General features: G+C 39.7%; 1 pseudogene; it reads right to left on the reverse strand.

Annotated features, from left to right (window-relative positions):
- Nucleotides 1–1,293: 1,293 nt before the first annotated feature.
- Nucleotides 1,294–21,255, reverse strand: LOC137295274 (interferon-induced protein 44-like; annotated as a pseudogene).
- Nucleotides 21,256–23,128: the final 1,873 nt, after the last annotated feature.

The following is a 23,128-nucleotide window of genomic DNA, read 5'->3' on the forward strand; positions in this document are numbered from 1 at the left end:
CAACGGCTCTCGTTTAGGGAGGGTTTGGCGGGACTTTTTAAAAATCCGCATAAAACACAAGTATTTGACCTGCAGTATATATGCCTAGGGCTTTGTGGTGACATGGTTACCATAAGGTAATATATTTTAAGCTGACATCATTGAATATTGGCAAAAACGGTATTTTCAGCGACTGTTTACTCACTGTTGACAGTATTGTAGCGTGCTCCATGTGGATTAACCAGTAGCGATCGATGGAAAATAGCATTCGAAATCGTTCGGGTACAACCTTTCCGAGGATAAAGTTGAAACGGTATTTGCAAATGTCAACTTTCTGCGATTTGGGAAGCTGGTCAATCTCAAAGGTTACTACTAGGTTTTGTTAGACCCAGTAGTGGAGTGTAACGGAAAGTACCGAGACTTAGTTTAAATATATTTAGACTACACGAGAAGGATGTTCAGTGTATAATAAACAAAATTGAAAAATGCAGACATAGTAAAAACTTTGTTTAGTCTCTAGTTTATGGGGGTGGTGGTGGTGGTGGTGTGTGTGTGTGTGTGTGTGTGTGTGTGTGTGGAGCGGGGGTGGGGAGGGGGGTGGTGGAGATGCTGTAGTCTTATGTGTAAAGCAGATACAAATCTTTCAGGATTTCTGCCCTGTCCCCAACGAAGCAAGGTGACACGTGTGGTCTAACCTTAGGCAAGCGTTCAAAATTACCTCTGTTCACCAGCAAGAAAATGGTAGCCGACCTGTGAACCTTCTTGCCCCTAGCAGGCAGCTGGGGTTATCCGCGGTAATACTATATGCATGTGTTTAGAGTCTACACGTGTGGTGTGTAGTCAAAGGCTGTATAAGTCACCTTTTAACATTTTGTCAGTGGTACTGCCACAGATAACTATAGAAGTGTTTTGTTTATGTGACATCATACTCACTGACATAATATGTAGCCAGATAAACAAAGTTGTAGACCTCCATCTTTTGATGAACTTCAACAAATAACCATTGACAGAATTGCCAAAACTTGAACAAGTACCCGGAAAGATTGATGTCTAGCAGATCCACTATGAAACGCCTACCACATACAAACGGATCAGTTATAAAAGACAAATATAAATCTATTGTATGAATCAACACACATATCACACAGAGGAAATTATGATCATGTGACTGTCATGTATTTTGGTTGCCAGTAGTGGTTCTTGCAATCCTATTTGAAGAGAGTCGTGGTTGTGGCGTCGTCATGGTGACCATATTTTCGGACATTGTTGACATTCATGTTGTTTTGAGTAAAATAGGATAATTTTCAAACAAAGTGAAGTTTGATCATATTTTTTTAATTAAATTAAGCTGATGTAACTATGTTATGTAAATGGTTAAAGTTACATAAGGATAAAGAATAACTTCATATAGATGAAAATCATATTCAGCATGGCTTGATTTCAACATGGGTGAAACACGAGAACCTTAAAAATATCGCGTATACATAAAACTACAGGAGGAGTTAGATGTGTACCTAGCAGATCCAAGGACGAATATGTAAAAAGAAACTGGAAGTTCTAATTTTACATGATATAACGAGCTTTCAACTAATTATTGGAAAAATGTTAATACTCCCGCAGAGATATTCATCTTCAAACAATATAATGATGAGTTTGACACTCAGCATCAAAGATAATGTGAGCCCTGTTTTCGAGAGCGGGAGTCAGAAAAGTAGCCTTGATAGTCATTAAATCAACAAATCTAGTCATCTGGACAGGGCAGCTCAGAGCAGGAACGTCATTGCTCAGTCTTCATCAAGGTCTGGGCAGTCGTTGAGGAAGTCGTCAGCAAACCTCATCATTTGGACAAAGCTGGTCAGGGCGGGGATGGTCACGTTGTCATCAAGGACCAACTCATCCTCATAATTCTTAACCGGGTACACATGAGAGCGAGGTAGGCCCAGCAACTCCCCTGCCTTCTCTACAACGTCTCTGATGGCAGGGCTGATAAACAACTGTGACATGTCTTTGTTGACCACCTCACACGCCTTGTCCACCTTGGTCAGCAACACCACCTGGGGCAGGCCTAACGAAGAAAACAATCAATGGACAGTGGTTACAAAGCCAACGGATTACTGGGAAGTGATGCCAAAAATAATACACAACATCAATATCACGGACATTTTTATGTGTCAGGGAACACAGAGAGATTTTCTCTTTGAAACCTCTACATAATGTTTCTTAGTTGTACACAGCATTTATCAGTGTACTCGTTCTCACTGCTTCAAACCGCCGCCATGTAGCTTGAATATTGCTGAGTGCGGCGTGAAACTAAACTCAGTCACTCACTGCTTCAAATCTTATAGGTTTGGAAAATGTGTACATGTACATGTAAGTTGGTATCAGTCCATCACCTTGGGTATTCACCCTGTGTTGAACGGCTTTGAACGTCTGTAGTATTTTATCTGGGAAGACATCTATGGCAGTGCTGTCGACCACGAAGGCAATACAGTGGATTCGGTCATTTAGAGTCGGGTTCTTCTTGTACCCAGGGAGGTCAGGACGAATTGGAACAGACGGGTTGAACTGAAACCATCGGACGCAAAAACGTTGAGCCGTATTGCAACCATAGAATGGTTTAAAGCATGGTCTCTGTAATGTTTGTTCTATTTGTATGTTTGTTTGAATGTTGTTTATTTCCGCATGCAGTAATGTTCCAGCATTATAAAGGCGATCTGTCAGTAGTCGAGTCTGGACCACATAATCCAATAACTGACATTAGGGACACGGTTGCATCCAATTGGCATACATTAATCAAGTCTGTGAGCCTCACACGACCAGAATGAACTGCCGAATACTATTTGAAATCTGGACCCTGGCAGGACTCTATATTCAATTTAAATTTTGAAAAATGACTACGTTTATGAATAGCAAAATTAGATTGCACATGACTTTCTTTGTGTGATCAAGCAGGCCATGTAACAAGTTCGTTGATTCCACTGATGGTATGAAACTGAATATATTCATTCTTTTCTGGGCTTAATATACATATCAGGGCAGAGGTTGGACTGGGTCAGATTTGAGCTTCTACTAGTGTAAACTGCGATTGAATGAGATCTTTTTTTAGGTAATCAAGAGTCTCTATCAGTACTGAACTACTGAGAACTAAACATGGCATAGCGCTATTCAGAAATAATTTTTCTGCAATGCATACAGGTTTGGGTTTTTTTTCAAACCACAACATCATCACACTGTTGTACTGATCACATAGCCAGCTGACGGCTAGGCGGTAAAAAACAAATCTAGGCGGAATAATTGATTGGTTTTGTCAATATCAACTGTATGTCCTTAAACGTTATAGAGCCAGCTGTTTGAGTGAGAAATATTAAAGGGAATCCCGAATCTAATGACAGGACAATGCAACCATTTTCTTGATAATTATGCTAAAATATGATAGAGATATCATTGATATTTCAAGATATCGGTAAATAAATGAAAATATCTTTAATATAATCCTTAAATCCAAAGGAGATGAGATATAGTAAATGAAATACAGATATTTTCAGTTCTGTCCGTTACTGACATCTAAAGTAGATGAACCATATTATAATTTGTACGTATAGTTGATATCTGTAACCTAAGTCACAGGAATGAATGACAAACGAATACTAAAGGGGCGAAAAATAATTTGAAGATATCTTCAAAAATCATTTCAGTGATGTTACTGACAAATGATGCATAAGAAATCAATGGAGCATTAGTGTATTATAAATCGTTTAATAAATATACGTTCAGTGGAATCGGATCTGCAGAATGCGGATCTTCACGACTGCCTCGAATGGATGTACAGATAACGTGAAAAGAATTACCGTGAACCTGTCCGGCAAATGGCCATCGATGATCGCCATCAGGTCCGACAGATCAAGATTGAGACCGTCTTCAAGTCCCCTTGTGTCACAAAGTCGAACTTTCAAGGGTTGCCGACTGTCGGTCGATTTTATCTTGTACAAACGGTACTGAAAATAATAATATTACGCTATGTCAAAATAACAATACGCATTTACCCAATACATCATAATCATGTTCCGTGATCGTATCAGTTCAATTTTCCATCTCTAAATATTCGCGATTTGAAAAGCTTCTGTGCGCAAAAATATGTGCAGCAAATATAGAATAGCAGTCGTGTTTCTTTTTAACCCTTCACATATGGCCCATCGTTAAATAGCGACCAATCAAACAGCTGCTTTCTTTTTGTATACAAATCGATAATGATGGTAGAAAGCTTCCACAAAATCAAAGTAAAATATCTATTTTATCAACAGAAAACTACTTCATTAGAGGACCACTAGATGAGTTAATAGGCATGTACTTTGTTTCACAATCAGAATCAATTGCCAGCACATCCTCGATATCTCCAGGGTATGTGTTCTGATAGGTCTCCACTGAAGCCTGGATGCATCTACGACTCGGCCCGATGATTTTATTACCTCCCTTTGTTGGCTCCCCATTCTCACAGTAGCCAATCAGCTAAGTCGCCGTTACAACAGAGCTTGCCAGTGTCAACAAATGCCTCTAAAAAATCTCAAGTTTAATCGGTTAGATAATTTTAAAAAGCGACATTGATTTGTGATTGGTACGATCAGCTCCCAACGTAGACACTTGATTGGATAAACATCCAGCCAAGGGAGGTAATAAAATCATCGGTTCGAGGCGTGGATGCATCCAGGGTATAGGGGAAAGCTATGGGAACATATACCCTGGACATATCAAGGATGTTGCCAATGATATTTTAAATGAACTTGTAGCATTGGCTAAATCGCGGCGTGGGAGTGAAACAACACGATTGGAGCACCTTTTTTTGAAAACAAAATAAGTATTAAAGACATGGCTGATACATCATCTAATATCCATCTTGGTATCTTGTTTTACAACAAAAAATCTTGTAGACTATGACGCATACTATTTCTTACAGCAGATGTGGATAAAGCTGTACTAGCTTATACTCGTAGCTATAATATAGCATTTGGGGGAGCATTTTGTATTAATAAAAATGGAATAAAAATGTCGCACCTGTTGCACGTGTTTGAAATTAATATCTGGATTGAAAAACACAAAAACACTGTGGGTATCTAAAATTACAGATACCCACTTGAAAATTGACTTAGTTTCGAATGCATGGGTATCATACCCACATGACCAAAAGGTTAACTGGAGCTCTGTCACACGTGTGTACTTCCTCCTGGATATCAAAACCATTGTTCATCCAGAAATGATACTAGTCCAGACAGAAAGTCTGACGGGATACGTCAGATGGGATAGGTGTCAACCTACAGTAGTAGTTAGACTGTGTTCTGCACTTCCGCTGCGGGCGACGGAGGTTATCCGCCCTTGGAATATGGAGTTGATGGTGTTGAAGTAGCTCGATTTGCCAGATCCAACCGCCCCCAGCAACAAGATGTTCACATGATCCAGCTTCCCAGGGGGTGAGTACGTCTCCAGTTCAGACTTCAGCACCTGTTGACACACGTTAAGGCTCAATGGGTAGCAACTGTTGCAAATAAACTGATAGTTAGACGCAACAGTTTGTAATTGGACATTAAAATATTAATAGGGTGACAATACAGACACACCTACTTGTATTCTTCGTGTATTCTTTCCTGTATTACCTAATGATCATTTGACCGATGTATAAAATTACTATTGCTCTTTACCTTCAGACCGAATGCATCTCCAGATTAAAAGCAAGTTTCACAAATGTCTCCGGGAAGGTATCAGTTCACAGGAAAGAACACTCTTCGTAACAAGTTGAAAATTCAAACCTTTTGCTTCATCTCAGGTAGCTCCCGCCACGGTGTCTTGTCTAGGCATCCGGTCTGTTCTGAAATTATTCTTCCAAATTTCCTCATTTTGCTTATTATATGATATTGTACACAGAACATAACATATAGTGACTGACCCTCATGTTGAACGTTTGGTAACAATTTAACAATTTAAATGAAGAGGAAATCTTAGTGCAACATAAACTGGTATTGCCAAAGAGAATTCTCACTGTCTTAAAACTCTCTCTCTCTCTCTCTCTCTCTCTCTCTCTCTCTCTCTGTCTCTCTCTCTCTCTCTCTCTCTCTCTCTCTCTCTCGTGATTATGGTATATTTTTGCGGCTGAAAACTGTTCGCAGCCTGAAGCCTGAACAGGAAGGCCTGGTCGTCTGATTTATAGTTTCCATCACTTGACCAGCTGACCATTGTGTAGCCACCGAACACATACCCAACCGTGTTGTAGAAGACAGAAACAGTTGGTCCCTTGTTGTCACACTTCTGATGGAAGATCTGGGCGCTACATCCGTCTCTGGTTGCCTGGTACAGCAGATTGAAGTTCTTCCTCTCTCCTATCCAGGTACATAACTGATCCCTGTAAGCCTTGGTTAGTTTACTCATGACCACAGTATCTCCTCAAGAACCCTATAGATTAATCAGATTCATAATCAGCAGAAGTTCATGCTTGTACATTTCACAAGTATTGAGTTTTGTGTGCGGTATATAAAATATTACACCGTGATATTTTCTACTTGATCGGAAGACTGCATTGTAGTCATGTCATTTATTGCAGATTTATGTTTGCAATTTTTTAGCCATGTCCATGGCGGGGCACTCCACAAAGGCATGGGCACCATGCATAACGCTGCCGGGAATCTAACCCAAGTCTACCACCTACCAGACTACCCAACCGTCATACAACTAAAGAGCAGTTTAATTACCACACGTCTGCAGTGGACTATCAACACATCATCTCAAATCCACGCACGCACACTCTGGCGACACTCAGCGGTCACATCCATTGTACATAACGCTCGAGGCGTCAGCTCAAGTGGGAAAACATAAGATTGCAATGAAAGATAGGCAAGTGAATTGGACATCTAGCATATATTATCAACATTATCAACTCGACTTCAGCTTATATACATGGGTTAGCCCTTCAGCTGATGTATTGATAGTGTGGGCTGATGTCGTTCCCGAGGTCAGAATTATAAAGTGAACATGGCATGACATGTTATAGCAGATGAAGTAATGAGAGTCAAGATGTATATCGTCTGAAAAATCAAACGTGTACCTTTGAATCACACAACGGTTGGACTCAACAATTTCCGCGGAGCAACAATTTCCGTGTAGAACGAACGACAGTTTCGCCGAGTCCAGCTTTCGGTTTGTAAGCTAGGTCATGGAGTTACGTCCCTTTGTGTAAACACTCCATGAAATATGACATTTTACAACACTTCAACCAGTTATTAACGCTGGTGGTATGCTTAAGTTGTTGATATCTCGGATCTATTTGACTTTGTTTCCACAGGTTATAAGGGACAGAATCCCATTATTAATGTTATTAAGATGGGGAATGCTTTGAAACAGCATATGGACAATACACACTTATCAATAATACATACTGGCAGCCAATGGTCAATGACAATGTCTCAGGTAAAACACATCAGGGCAGGTTTGGTGTCAATGTCAACAAAAACATGACCTGTCAATCCCTCTTGATATCGTACCCTAGTCTGTAGTTGTTCAAAAGCACAAATACTTTCAAGACTCACTTTGACCTTGACATGAATGTCTTTGTGTATGAAACGTGCAAAAACAGTAATAAAGAATTCTTATTGAAAAACATTCAAGGAAAGTCTTGAAAGTATGAAGAAAATCCAGTGAACAGTTCTTGAGATATCACGTTGACAATCTTAACATACTGTTTAACATGCTGAAATCTTCTAGGTGTCGCTGTGACCTTGAAGGTATTGTGAAGGTCATCAAACTCGATCGGGCCCTGAGCATTCCTTAGATGAAGCTTGGTGTACGGTTCTTGAGATATCTTGCTGACAATGGTAAAACATCAAAGTCCCCTTGTGACCTTGAAATGAAGCTCAAGGTGACACCAGAAGTGGTACAGCAAGGCCAGAAGCACCTGGTTATGATGTTGTGTGAACAGCCAAGTCACAAAGCCTGATAACAGTCACCGGGTCCATTCGTGATCTACTCGTGTTATTCCGGGACAAGCCGAATACGTGTAACGGAAAGGGGGGAGTGGTGACGAATGATCCAAAATAACCACAAACGAAAACAAAATTATTGTTCAACAAAACATTTTAAGGTAAAATACATTCTGTGCCTTCTATACCGTGTGCTCATAACAGGATATGTTGTATTTTCTTCGAAAACATACAGTGGCTTAAGCCTTGAGGCTTGAGAGTTCCCTCATTACGCCTAAGACCCGGGCTCTGTTACACACTCAGGCAGTGCGTGATGCCTATTTCTGGTGTTCCCCGTCGTGATAATGCTGCATTGTAGCTAAAGGCGGTGTAAAATTAAACTCACTCACCAAAATCAGCAACGTGTATATGAAGAATGTTATTTTGATATATATCACATATATTTTCATGTCTTCATTGCCATTACTGCTACTATTTCATACGTTATACTATGCCACACACATTCCTTTTGTGTACAGATATTACTTAGTGTTTTGACTTGGAAATCACAACCTGACACTATAATCTGTATGGATGATGCAAAATCTGTTATCTAAATAACACCATGAAGTACCATATATTTGTCAGGAACCTGTCCACCTAATATGGCTACCACGTCAGTTGCTTCCAAGCCTTGGGCTTCTCCTGGGCCTAGTGTGTCACACAGTCGGAACCTGAGTGGTTTACCCGTCCCGGAGGACCGTACTTCATACTTCCGATACTAGGAGAAAATACATATACAGAGTTTCTTGCCCTTGTATCATCACACCATGTTCATGTGTATAACATAAATATTGATCAGTCGAGATTTGATAATAAAACCATCTAACGTACTATAATTATTATAATTACACATGTCAAAAGAATAAACAAAAAATAATGAATCTAGCAAATGCTTTTGAAATAAAATTGAAATATGTAGATCTCGCAATAATTCCACTTGCCATAGATCCATGAATCATCAATAAAATGTATCAGCAACAATGTTAAAAGATCACATGGTTTACATTTATATAAGATCTTCCGGATTTCTTTGAGTACACGCATCTTTCACTATTTCAGCGTTGTCGATTTTATTATGACGGCTCTGATTAATTAGTGGGACAACAGTCCAGCGATGTGGTAAAAGTGGTACTGGGGGTATTGGTAGAGGTAATATAGTTCAAGTCACAAGGTACGATGTTTGGGAGGTGTGGATAATTGTGTCAAGGCACATACCCGAATGTACAAGACACAGAACTATATTTCATTAAAAGCCTCTCATTTCTTGACTATGGTAACGTTGTCAATGTTCTGTGATGTCCGCTTTTAAAGTGAATACAATTTTGTGTGACATTATTTGTGCAATGCAAAACCATTCTATTGTAGTTTCCTCAAAGGGAGTGTATTATGTAATGTCAATATGTTCAGACGAGGGAAACTACCATATACCTTTGATTTGGTTTCTCTGAGTTGTCTGCATGGGTCGTCGTTAAGAATGCTGCCTCTTATAAATAACAAAAAAATACCAATATATTGAAATAAAGGTGTTTCTTGTTTCACCAATTGTCCAGGTACGTAGGTATACTAATACAGTTCGAAACATGAAATACAGTTTCTGATATTGTAGGTAATGATCACGTATGCCTGTGTCTAAAGACACAAAATCAGTCTATTCACAAGTCTGACCATGTGGTCACTCGCATAAAGTTGAATTATGACCATAACTCTATAGTTTGTTTTTTGCGGGGTGTTTAACACTGCTCTCAGCAATGCTAACGCTATAAGACGGCAGTCTGCAAATAATCGATTCTGAACCAGACAGTCCACTGATGGACATCATGAGCATCGGCCTATGCAGCAACCAAATCTGCGAATCTGATAGGAGTCCTCTTACGACAATCATGTGTTGCTGCAGACATTCTGTACTGGAGTTTCACTGGTCAAGGATACCTCCTGACAACCATGGTGTCCGACTATCGTAGCAGTGGAGACTGGAACAGGCCAGTGACGCGGCATTGTCTCCAGCCATGACGCAGCTTGTCCCAGGAACCAAAGAACCATTGCGTGGGAAGGATGCCCCCCTCAAGGCCACAGTCAAATGTTCGAAATAAGCGCCTCGCCGTAGCAAATGTTGCCTTGGGACTTTCAAAATGTAATGCCCTTTTCGATTTGCAATAGATTTACGCGCCTATTTGCATGTCACAATAAGCAAATGCGGACCTGCATCTTCAAACGCGTTGCGTTGCAGTTCCTTCACAATACAAGTTGAAATGTCGTAAGTATATTACCTTCATTGTCAATTGGATGACGGCTGTGTTAACATACGGCATTATTCTATTTATGAAAAAAATATTTGAAAACATCAGCATGACCTAAATAACAAGGTGTTGACCGGTTTTACGGAAATATTTTATTTCCTTTGGACGAAGGCATGCACGCTACCCAAACATCTCGTCACGAGATAGTTATAATCTTATGCTGTGTAATCCTATGCTATGTGTAATTCGTTGTAACAGACTGAGTGTTATGCAGTTTCGATGACCTATATAGTTGCATTTAACATAGCAGGTGCGAGTCTTTATTATCTCTCCAAATGATGGGGTAGCCTAGTGGTTTAAGCGTTCGTGCCTGACGCCAAATATCCAGGTTTTATTCTCCACTTAGGCAGTGTATGATGCCTATTTGTGGTGTTCCCTGTCGTGATAATGCTGGATTATAGAATGATAGCTAAAGGAAATGTAAAACTAAACTCACCAAAATCAGCAGTGTGTATATAAAGACAGTATATCACATATATCACAGATATTTATATGTATTATATTATAAATATATTGATATTTACATGGCTTCATTGCTAGTACTGCTACTATTTCACATGTTATACTATGCCACACCCATTCCTTTTATGTACATGTACAGATTTAAAAACTTGGAAGTCAACACCTAACACTTTAAACATCATGAACCTCTTTGTTTTAAACACACCCCTGTCGTGTGTGTACCATATACTAAAGCCTTTGTTTTGTTGTTTCACTCGATGTAACTATCTATCCTTTTCCAGCTAGAGTTTCTCGGTAAATAGTTCCAAAACAGATATGTCTAGTTTTCGTTTCCTTGTTGGGAAATAGGGCGGTACGTTAACCATTTCTATAGTGTCTAATTCAGGACAGCTATCGTCCAAATATTTCTAAAACCCCAAACTATGTAACCAAGCCATATGGGGCTTATTTGTTATTATTCAATCTGCATTGTTAATCCATGTCACTACCACAGTGTACATAGTCTTGTCAGCTACTCTGTTCCTCTTTGTCACTTTCATTAATTACTGTATATGACATTTATGGCCTTTATTGGTTATCCCCCTTGGCTGTGTCTGTCATCATATCAACTGTAGAAGGAAGTGCTATTGTTTCTCTGTCTGTCCATTGTTGAATCATTTCCCGTCCATCGTTGTTAAAAACTGTATATATCTGTATGCTCACATCTATACCGAATACGTGAGTGTGAAGTCCCGAAGTGTGAAGTACTTATTAACTTGGAAATCAATACCTAACGCTATAATCATCATAAACCGCTTTATCAACTTTGAGCACCATGTGAACTAACGTAATGCAGAATTAGGACTTCAATCTGTTTTGCAGAAATACTCATGATGCTTCTATCGTAAATTCCGCCATCTGTTATGCGGTTGCATGATTCGTAATATTTACAAAAAAAGGTCCTTTTCGAATGCCTTCCGCTCCCACGTCATGGCTCCTACACGGGATGTTTTACTGACCCAAAGATCTGTCTTTACACGATGTTCATATCCACCCCGATATGTAAACATGAACAAACGAACGGACGGACGGACGAACCAATGAAAACAAACAAAAAAAACCCCAGACAGTGCGCCAGAAATTCGTACTTTAGATCATCGCATGAACAATTTATATGCGGATCGTTACTGACGGATCATGTAAAAGACAATAATAGGTTCGAAGGTAAACTGCTGGAGACGTGGTTGATGGCTTTCAAGTCCAAATCTGGGCAAGATAACAAAATAACAGAAACGCTTGTACCGTTTCCGTAGTTACACAACCTTGCTCACTCATTCCGACACGTCCACTTATCTCAGACTGATCCTCTCGTAATAACTCACAAAATACACAAATACGTATTCACATAGCTATCAAAACAATGACTAATTCCTGTTTAATCCCAAACGGTTGTAACCTGAGTTGGATATAATTGTTTCTGATTACGCTTTTCGGGTATCTCAGTGTTTTCAGCGATTCCCCACATGGGTGCAATGCGAAGCCCATTTCTAATTTAACGGTCACAATGCACTTTCGAAGCAACTCATTCGCATTCGAAGGTTATTCCACACATTTCGAAACATCTTTAAAAATGTTAAATTGTGTTATGTTTTGTCTTTTTAACTTCGCCTGTAACGATTGTGTGAATGTGTTTTACGCGGCTTTTAGAAATATCATCGCAGAAATTGATTCACACATTGCGTCCATCTGGGGAATCGGACAAGGCGTGACAAGGAAACGCTTTAACCACTAGGTGACGTGTTCACTGCACACAGGCGGATCGGGCTGTACAACCGCTTGACTAATCATTTTTCCAGTATTACAATCACTAAAACCTTCAGTCTTCATACCAACATCATCAAGCGTTTGCCATTACAAAGTTTCTGTGAATTTGACTTAAACGGTCATAAATAAAAAATAGCAATCACAAAATTCAAAACAAAAACACTTTAATCAGTGTGATATGAGTCTGTGTATTTTCAGAGAGCAAGCTCCACGTATGATAGGACATTAAGGCCATGTAAACAGAATCATATTTGTGATAACAGCATTAAGAATTTTGTCATAACTGAGCGGAAACCAAATGTTTCTTAAGAAAACATTTACATTGCTCCAAGATTCGTTTCTCTGAATCTCACATGTGATCTTTCACCCAATGGTGAGAAGGCGTAGCGTGGCTTTTCGTAGCTTACATAGTCATATTTATGTCCTATAAAAAAACAAATGTATTGAACCAAACATGTAAAGCAGTAGCATTTTATATTGGTGGATTCCAGAAAGGAAACAAGCAAACTTTGATTATGTACACTACAGTGAGCGTGTTTCCATCATGATCAACGATTTAAATGCTATGTCCTAGCTGTGTTGCCAACAACCGTGTCATATCTTTGAGATAAAAATGAAGAACGAAATGTTCATTTTTTTTGCGATAAGAAGCAGTAGTACTACATTGTTCACGTTGATTATGACCAAATGGAGTAATGAATAACATAACCAACATTTATTCATCTTCATCCTCCTCGTCCAGGAAGTTGTAGAGATAGTCATCAGCGAATCTCAGCATCTGACGAAGGCTGACTAGAGCAGGAACATCCAGGTCATCCACCAGCTCCATTTCCTTCTCGTAGTTCTTCACGGGCAGAACGTGGGCACGGGGCAGACCAATGAGTTGAGACACTTGTTCCACCAGTTCGCTGACTGCAGAGCTGTAGAACAGGGTCCCCGGATCCTCTTCAACATATGGACAGGACTTATCCACCTTGGTCAAGATGACCACTTGTGGTATACCTGTATAGTATAAAATTCAGAAAAACTCATGTCTCACTCTTTGTAGAGCCATACTGAAATCAACACACAAAGGAAATTAATACCGGATTTGTTTTGATAAAGCAGGGTCTAAACGAAATGAATAGGAAAATAAACACGAATAAAATAAAATGCGACCGAACACCTCATAGTGAAACGCCGGCGCCAGTCGCCTTAAGAAACGATTTCCATGAAAGCAGGTCACTGTAACTTTCAGCTATTAAAAGTTTACACGATACATTTACATGATAACTTTAAAACTGTGTTTACAACTCAAGTGTATATCCTTCAAACAGGTCTTACAATTCACATGTTACACTACCTAGCTGCTCTCACTTGACAACAGCACCACTCACAGTGAGACAGCATGGCATCTACTCCTGGCAAGAGTGGAAGTAGGTTTCTCTAGACAGCTTCAGATCAAATTCCGATTTCCAGCTGCTGAAGTTATTAAATTGGAATTACTCTAAGGAACAATACTGCTTTTCTAATTTGTTGCTTGACGTCACACTCAGTGACATTCCAGCTTTATGGAGGCGTTTATTTTTAATAGAATCCACTGATCAGTAGCGTGAACATCGATCTGCGCAGTTTGGATACTATGACATGTGTCTACCTTGTCAGCCAGCCTGAGCACCCGATACCGTTAGCTGCCTCTCAAGGCAGGCATGAGTTCGTGAAGACCAATTCGATTCCTGGTCTCTTCATGGGTCAAAAATGTTTACGTTTATGTACCTCTCTGGTTAGCTTTCTGTTGTATGGCCTTCATATTCTGCAGAATTTTGTCTGGGAACACGTCTACGGAACAGCCATCAATGACGAATGCCACACAGTGTATTATGTCTTGTGTTTTAGGGGTCTTCCAGGAGTGTCAGGAGAAATTGATACAGCTGGGTTAAACTGCGAACATAAAAGGTAAGTTTGAAACAAGCTCATACTGCGAGGATACTGTTAAACACCACAGTCTTATATTAAAGAGTGAATGAGTGAGCATGATTTTAAGCAGCAATAATTGTACAGCGGGCTGACACTAGAAACGGTGTCCACGCATTGAAACAATATATGGAATTGAACCAAGGTCTTCAGTTTTAGGAGCTGACGTTTTAGCGCAAAATTATACAGACATTATATATCATATAAAACAGACTATGGATCGAACAACTCATTCAGAAGTACTAGGATGCCTTGTGTTGTGAACAACCAAGCTACAAAGCTTAATAATAGTCACATAGATTCTTCTGTTATCCGAAACAATTCGTGACCTACTCGTGCTATTACGAATACCTGTTACGGAAAGGGGCGAATGGTGATGAATGACCCAGCTTAACCAGAAACGTTAACACTAAATCTTGTTGATTAAAGACAGTATTAATACAAAAAGAAAACATCCTGTGCTACCTGTACCATGTTCCAGTTACATGGGCCAGTTTTTCGAAAACATACTGACATGCATGGATCTGCATGAAACAGCAATACCTGAAGCGGAGAATGTTCCACAGTTTCAGGTATCAACATGGGTGGCAGATGATACTGAACGCTATGTCTAAGCATTTGGAAGAAGCACCTAGAGCAGCATATGAAATGTGGATTAATTTACCTAAGACGATAATTTTCACATATTTGCAGGAACAAGGAATACAAATACGAAAGGAGGCATTTGACCAGGCATTCCACTGATCATCATTTGCTTCTGTTTGGGTTTTGTACCGATGATGCAAGATCTATTATTTAAATAATGCCTTGAAGTACCATATATTTGTCAGGAAGGTGTCCATCCAATATGGCTACCACGTCAGTCGCGTCCAGGCCTTGGGCATCCTCTAGGCCCCGTGTGTCACACAGTCGGAACTTGAGTGGTTTACCCTCTGGGGATCTCACCTTATACTTCCGATACTAAGAGAAAATACATGTCAGAGTTACTTGCCCTTGTAACATTGCATGACGTTCACGTGTATAACACAAACATAGATCCGTCGAGATATGAAAATAGATCTCAATTAAAAACTTAGTGATTGTTATACACGAAGAAAGAATTATTATAAAATAAATATATCTAGCAAATGTGTTAATAGTAAAATTTGAATATATAAATCTAAATCTAGCAACGTGTTTAATACTATCGTTTTTAATTGGGCTGAACCATCAAGAAAATATGTAAAGAACAATGTTAAAAGTACACATGATTTACATGTACATAGGAAACAGATGTATACGAGTACATGTAGTTTCACTATTTCAGGTCTGCCGATTGAACACACTCTTGTTATGAGAGTTCTGATCAATAAGGAACACATTTTTAACCATTATGGTATTTGTCAGTTACGAAGAATTTTGTTTTAAGGTTTAGAGCTGTTTGGAAATATGCATAAGACTTGTCAGTACCATATCATTAACGCCTTGTTACTCAAACGTTGAAACCTGATCACTTTCTTAGTTACCCCCCTTTGTCTTGTGCGGATGCATGGGATAGGGTATTAGATCTAGTATGTGTTCATAGTGCTAGCTAGAACATTCGTATAGGCTTATGTTACACAACAATTTTACGACGGTTCGAAATCTTACGAATTCAGGATCGGGAGCCTGATACAACACATCATCAAATGAATTCTCGTACGTCACTTGGGCAAAGAGATCAAGGCAAACCTTTGTTGTTTCTTTCTCCTCTAGTACTGTAAATCTATTCCTTTCACGACCAAGGTGGAGACTTTTATAATCAAATATTACAAAATGACTCACACGCGTCGTAAGACTGTGTTCGGCACTTCCACTGCAGGCTTGACTGGTCACGTGACCTCTGAAGATTGAGTTTATGGTGTTGAAGTAGCTGGACTTACCAGCTCCTACCGCCCCCACCAGCAGAATGTTGACTCGTCCTACCTTCACCCCATCGATGGGGGAATATGTTTCGATCTCAGATTTCAGAACCTGCAGCACAAACACTGATGTCAACAGCAGCAAGATGAGTAATAGCTTACTAAACATAACACGCATGCCGCTATCAAATCATTGCAAGCTATCAACATCATTACAAGCGTGATAAAATGGGGCAAAAGTGTGACAAGAGTGTGACAAGACAATGGTAGAATCCGGGACGAATGCTTGTCAATGAGCGGAGTACACCGCTTTTGCAATATTCCAGCAATATCACGGCCAGGGACAACAGAAATGGGTATGACACAATGTACCCATGTGGGAAATCGAACCCGGGTCTTCAGCGTGACGAGCGGATGCGTTAGACCTTTGGCTACCCCATTGTTCCCCAGGATAAAGTCCTGAATGTAGGTCACGGCACTTCGCAAGAAATTAGTACTCCCGGTATATCGGTAGACGGTTAGTGTTCACAAATTTTCTCGATTGTTTCGTTGTTAAACCATATGTTAATATTTGTAAAACCATGGATTCAGGCATCTTAATTGCAGTATTATAAGTTGTTCACTGTTCACGAAGGGGCCATGGATTAATGTACCTTCGATGTTTGTTTATGTTCACTGAGCTGAAGGATTTGATGTACCCGCGATGTTTGTTTATTTTCCCTCAGCCCATGTACCCTCGATGTTTGTTTATGTTCCTTCAGCCCAAAGGGCGACTGGGAACATAAACAAAAAATCGAGTGTACATCAACCCACCGTCCCCTAGGTACCAGTGAACAACGTATTTATCTTACCGAATGCCTAAATGTTAATTTGCAACTGTTTAAGCAGGGTATATTGGACATAATCGAAGAGCGCTCAGCCAATCAGAAAGTGACATATATGTGTGAGGTAAGATAAATATTGGTACACCTCCAGATAGGAAACATATGTTATATGGATGTTGAGGCAAACTTTCTCCGCTTGTTGTGCCAGTGGTGACGTTGTTTTCGTCCATACTAATTTAGGAGTAAAAATGCACTCTAAGACAACTGAATCCAGTTAATTATGCTGTGGCTGTTGTGTATTGCGAGCAAACGCATCCAAAAATGGGTTTGTGAACTTTGGTCATACAAATGAAAACGACACATGAAATGTGCATGCAGACAATGTTTTCCACGTACTGCACGTGCCATATGACTATAAAATGCCAAACCAACTTCATCATTTCATTATACAATTTACCACGGTATAAGAATCTACAAAGTTGTGTTTTACGTTGCATGTGGTTAAGGCGTCACAGACTGTCCTTATTCACTGTAGTTCTGTAACACAGAGTCCTTTCTGTATCACGTCCGTACCAGAACGCCAAACTTTTCTAGCGGCAGATGCTCGTTTTAATATGTCCACGATTTCCAGGTTTCCGTTTGTCAGAGTTCACTGTACGACGTGTTTGCAGAGATTGGAAGGAGAGTGGTGTTGCAATATGCCTGTGTATTGATGTTTCAGATCATACTGATTAATATTTATGTATCCAGTTAAATGTATTAGTCTCAAAATTCTGAACTGTTTATTACAGTAAGTTGCGCAATCAGACGAAACCCAGTCAGTAGGAAACGACAGCTGTTGTGTAATCAATGTTTTGACTTGTAGCCCCCTTGTGACCACCCGTGCAGTAAAATGAATTAATGTGGACGATGACAGTACTAGGTATGTTCGTCTGTATGTCGTATTCCCTTCATCACGTCTTTTTGCAAAGTTTATTTTCAGTCACCATATACTGAACAGCAAAAGAAACGCAACCCAAATAGAAGACATAAATGTCAGCAGTTCAGTTGCTGTTCAGTATATGAATGGGAGATGGATAGTTTGTGAGGTTAGGGACTGTATCAAACAGAATATGCATGTTGGTACCATAACCATAGACCCATTTAATCTGTTCTGTAATAGCTTCCTCAAAGGGACCTAATCATGTAATGTCAATTATTCAGTTGACATATAAATGTGTTCCGACGTTGAAAACTGCCGTTTACCTCTGATTTAGATTCTGTCAGTTGTCTCCATTGGTCGTCGTTGATAATGCTTCCATCTGCAAAAAGGTATGATGCATGTTACAAGTGTATTCTAAATAGAAGCAATACCGTATCAATGACAATAAACGTGCTTGTTTCACGCCAGCGTTATTCGAAGTAAATGCTGGTGGGATGGACCTAATCATGTCTCACCCACTGATTCACCACTGTTAAAGAAATTGTGGGTAATGATCAAGAACGCTAGGGTCTAATCACCATAAGTCTGTTGTTTAACGCTTCTCTCAGCCATGCTTAAGCTATGGGCAAAACAATCGTGACTGGATAAGCCAGAGAATAAGCTGGGGGTACACGACCTACGCAACTGACATTCAGTTACTTGCATCAACCAAGTCGGCGATACAATTATTTCGTTCACTGGTCGACGATAACTCCTCACATCAAAGTGTCTGACCAACCCACCTTTAACACTGTAGACTTCAACATCGTAGCAGTTGAGGCTGGAACAGGCCAGTGACGCAGCGTTGTCTCCAGCCATGACGTAGCTTGTCCCAGGAGTCAAAGAACCATTGAGTGGGAATGATGCCCCGCTCAAGGCCACAGTCGCGTTGAAACTGTAAATGTCATGACCACTCCCGAAGGTAGGTCCATAGTTAGCATGTCCGTAAATAGCATTGATGCCATTTTTTGCTGGGTACTTTTTAGGGTTGCTGGAACCTTTGAAGTACAAACGGAACAGGAATGCTGTCGGGTCGACCCTGTAGGCACCAGCAGAGTCCCAACTGACCGATGTGTAGCCACCAAACACGCAGTCCGACGTGTTATAGAGGATTGTGACAGTAGGCCCTTTGTTGTCACATTTCTGGTGGAAGGCAGTGTTGGAACATCCATCACGGGAAGCCTTGTACAGAAGTTCAAAGACTTTCTTCGCGTTTAACCATTTGTTCAGTTGTTTCTGATCCTTCTTCGTCAAAGTGCGTTCCATGATCTGATGTTGAAAAACACTAATTAGCCACGCGTTATTGCGTTCTATGTTCGAAGGTCCGTTGGGAAACAGATATCCTCTCTGCTTTCAAAGGCATGTGGTTATGAGAATATGAGGCCTGCAATAAATTTACATGTCTATTTATATGTCACAAATGAGGACCTGCAGCAAAAGTCTATGGCACCTGATGGCAGCCTGTTCTCATATATTGCCAACACACCTTGCACATGTTAATGAAACAGACGGTGGTACACGTTGTTGGTTTTAAGGAGATTGAATGCCCAAGAAATATCGAACTATTCTGTCTGCTGTGTACTGAAAAGTAAAGCCCGTCCATCATATAATTTTACATTATTACGAGGGTCGTAATGAAACACGTGTGTTCATGTTTTATTTGCTACATATCATCTGTCAATCTCAGGCAAATTGGTTTTGATAAGTTCCGGTCTCACAATCCCCATTTTATTTGACTTTTTATCTTGGTACCTCCAACAACGCAAAATCTGCAATAAGTTCATCACAAACATCTGGCAGCAAAATATGCAAGAAACATTTAGTGAGTTTGAGAGAGGTAGAAATCCGCTAGAATCAACCTTAGATATTAAAGTGTATAAAAAGCAATTTGAAACTACAATCGTTTGTTAATGTGACTTTCTCATCCGTGTTGCCTGAAAGAGCTTGTTTTGACACTACCCAGTCCCTTTCAGATGGCAAAACCATAAGGACAAAACTTATTCGTTTTCAAACAATCGACGTCGAATGCATTCTTCTCCCTCTTTATAGCGCCTGCCCGATATTTTTACCGGTGCTTCGACAGCAAACCCCCTAAAAAAATAGGCAATGCGGCAGCAATTCTTAGGTCATGACACGCAGTATAAGCGGATCACTACTGACCACAGATCCTCGCTGTATTCTCACACGTAAGTAAAGCTTTTGTCCATATTTCCGATCTTTTAGAGGCATATACACAGGCTTTCCGTGGCGACGCATTTGTTAGAGTTGCTGTACCGAGAGTATACAAAATCAGTTCGTCAGCGGAATCAAACTGGTTGGCAACAAATGTACGTGCGAAACAATGAGAGGGAAATCCAAAGGTCTTTCATCCAACATGTCACGGTCTATTGTTTTATCTTCTTTTATTTGTGGAAACACATACAAATCCATTCCTTCAGTGTATTGTGTCAGCCAATCAGATCGCCGGAGTTAGTGCAGTTCATCGTTGACAACCTATTTTGTATGCTTCTTGCACAGCAACTCGGTCTTTGCCGATTTAATAAATACCAACAAATGCCTCCCCATGGAAAGTCTGTGCGTATGCCCCCAACATACACTGAAAATACAGACAAAAGCTGTCGATACTTGTGAGGCCTTTAAAATACGATATATGAATTAGTGATTACGTAATTGTCCAGATTTCGATTATGTCGTATTTCTGTGATGCACCTTTAGATGTTATTTTTCTACCAGAATATTAAACCCGGGCCTCAGTTTATCGATTTTATGACCCGCAGTGGGGGCATATGCAACCAACAACACATATCAGTGATAAATACCAGTTCATGAATTGCCCGGCGTGAGGTCAATAACAGGGTTTGATGTCGAAAGCGGAACTTTGAACACTTCGCAGCTGAGTTGGGCGCCCCGAATCTGGGTAGATATCCAAACAACAGAAATGGTTTTAACGTTAGAGTAGTTTCACAGTTTTGTAAATTTACTCTGACACATCAAACATTTCAAATATTACACTACCTGTCACACTGATCTCGTACTTACCTCACTGTGCAGTGTTCTCGAGACTTTCCTGTCACGTGATTTCCAGGAAAGCGAATTCTGAGGTAAAGGGGAGTAACTCTATAAGGCATTGTTATTAATAAATGGGTATTTATACAGTGCTATAGTCCACCCCACATGCATGCTCAAAGCGCTTAGAAACTTTGTTTTTCCCCATCGAAGATGCATTTCAATTTGAGCGGCACATCATATTTTCAATCTCAGCTCAGAACGGGAATTTCCGAATGGCTTTTAAAGGCTACTTGAGAGGGCTAGCACATCACACCAAGAACAGTGAAAATGATACGTGAGATTATACATTCAAAACGTACATCCCGCCAAGGCATATTTTTAACTGTAGGTGAATAGCACTTTTCTTTGACTTTTAAGACTGTACAGTATTACCGGTATACCGGCATATCGCAATGCGCTTTTCAAAGGATACGTATTGCAATATTTTTTTCTGAGAACCGGTATATTGGTAAAGAACACAGATGCAGTTTTCTTCTGGTAATTACCTTTATTATTTAAATTAAAATCTACACATAATTTCATTCAGAACTAATGTTTTCCTTTGTTATTCAATTACAAAACCAAAACCTGGAACACTATGAACTGCATAAAAAGCAACCCCGAATCCCCTACTATGCAAACAAATTTTGAGACAGCTATTATCAGACATTAACATGTATGTTTAAGGACTTACAATGTAGATGTTAAGACTGACATACACAAACTGTGTCACTCACTGTGAAACACTTTATGTTTCCAATATATCGCAATACGGGTACCAGAATCGCAATATATTACAATAGGATACTGTTAATTATGTTTGTCAATACACACTCCTACTGACTGTACTGCTCTCTGCTGCTATTACATTTCATACATTCACTGTAATTGTACAACGTTAACCACTGAAGTTTAAGTCTCCTGTGTTGCAACTTGGAAGCAAACACATAACACGTGAACGCGTAGGTTTGCTGACTTTGCAATCAAACATCTAGTCTTGGATTTCATAAAAACACTTCTGAATCACTTTTAAATCTAAACTAATCAATGTGGCATATTGGCTGTCGGTCATTGTTCGACATAATATATCCTGACTTGTTATTATCCGTTTTTGGATTTGCGAAGATTGAATATAGGCGTTACGGAATCCTATATATATGATGCACTCACGAACGTTTAGCATCATTTAATCTATTCCATCATTTATAAAGTTTACGCTTGCATACATGTTACAATATGCATGTACAATATGCATGCACAATTTGCATGTACAACATGCAAAGACAGAAATAGTCCACACAATAGATCATACCGCACATATATACGCGGACACACGAGTACCTGTAAGGGATTAGCCACACGGTGTTTTAAAAAGGATCAAGGTACTTTTACACGCCTGTAATATATGTGAATTTATAAACTGTAATATCTCTTTATTTAGGTTAGATTTGAAAACAAGCATTCAATAGAGAATAACAAAAACAGTAATTAGAAAACAAACATACTGTGTTGGAAATCTGAGGTATATAACGAAATCATAATAGCTCCAAAATTGATTTAAAGAGGTTACCGAACGCGTTTCTGGAAAATCAGAGGTATATAGTGTAATTACATATCTCTGAATGACTTTGATTGACCAATCACAATCCAGTATTTACGGAAGTAATGGTAGAGTAAACGTTACAGTGTGTGTTAGATCAAAGCAAATAGCTACATACAAGGGAGATAACTCGTGGTACCTTAGTGCCGATGATAAAATGATCGAATTCCAGGAATGTCGATGTGGACATCTCGAACACGCTGGCAAATCTGCCTACATGGTTTCGTATGTTTGGCTATTGACTAATCAGAATTCGACGAATTCATCATCATCGTAATGAATGCATGTAGACCTATAGAGACATGTGCAGGAAGTATACAA

Source organism: Haliotis asinina, chromosome 8 (genome assembly GCF_037392515.1).
Source record: "Haliotis asinina isolate JCU_RB_2024 chromosome 8, JCU_Hal_asi_v2, whole genome shotgun sequence".
Classification (NCBI taxonomy): domain Eukaryota; kingdom Metazoa; phylum Mollusca; class Gastropoda; order Lepetellida; family Haliotidae; genus Haliotis; species Haliotis asinina.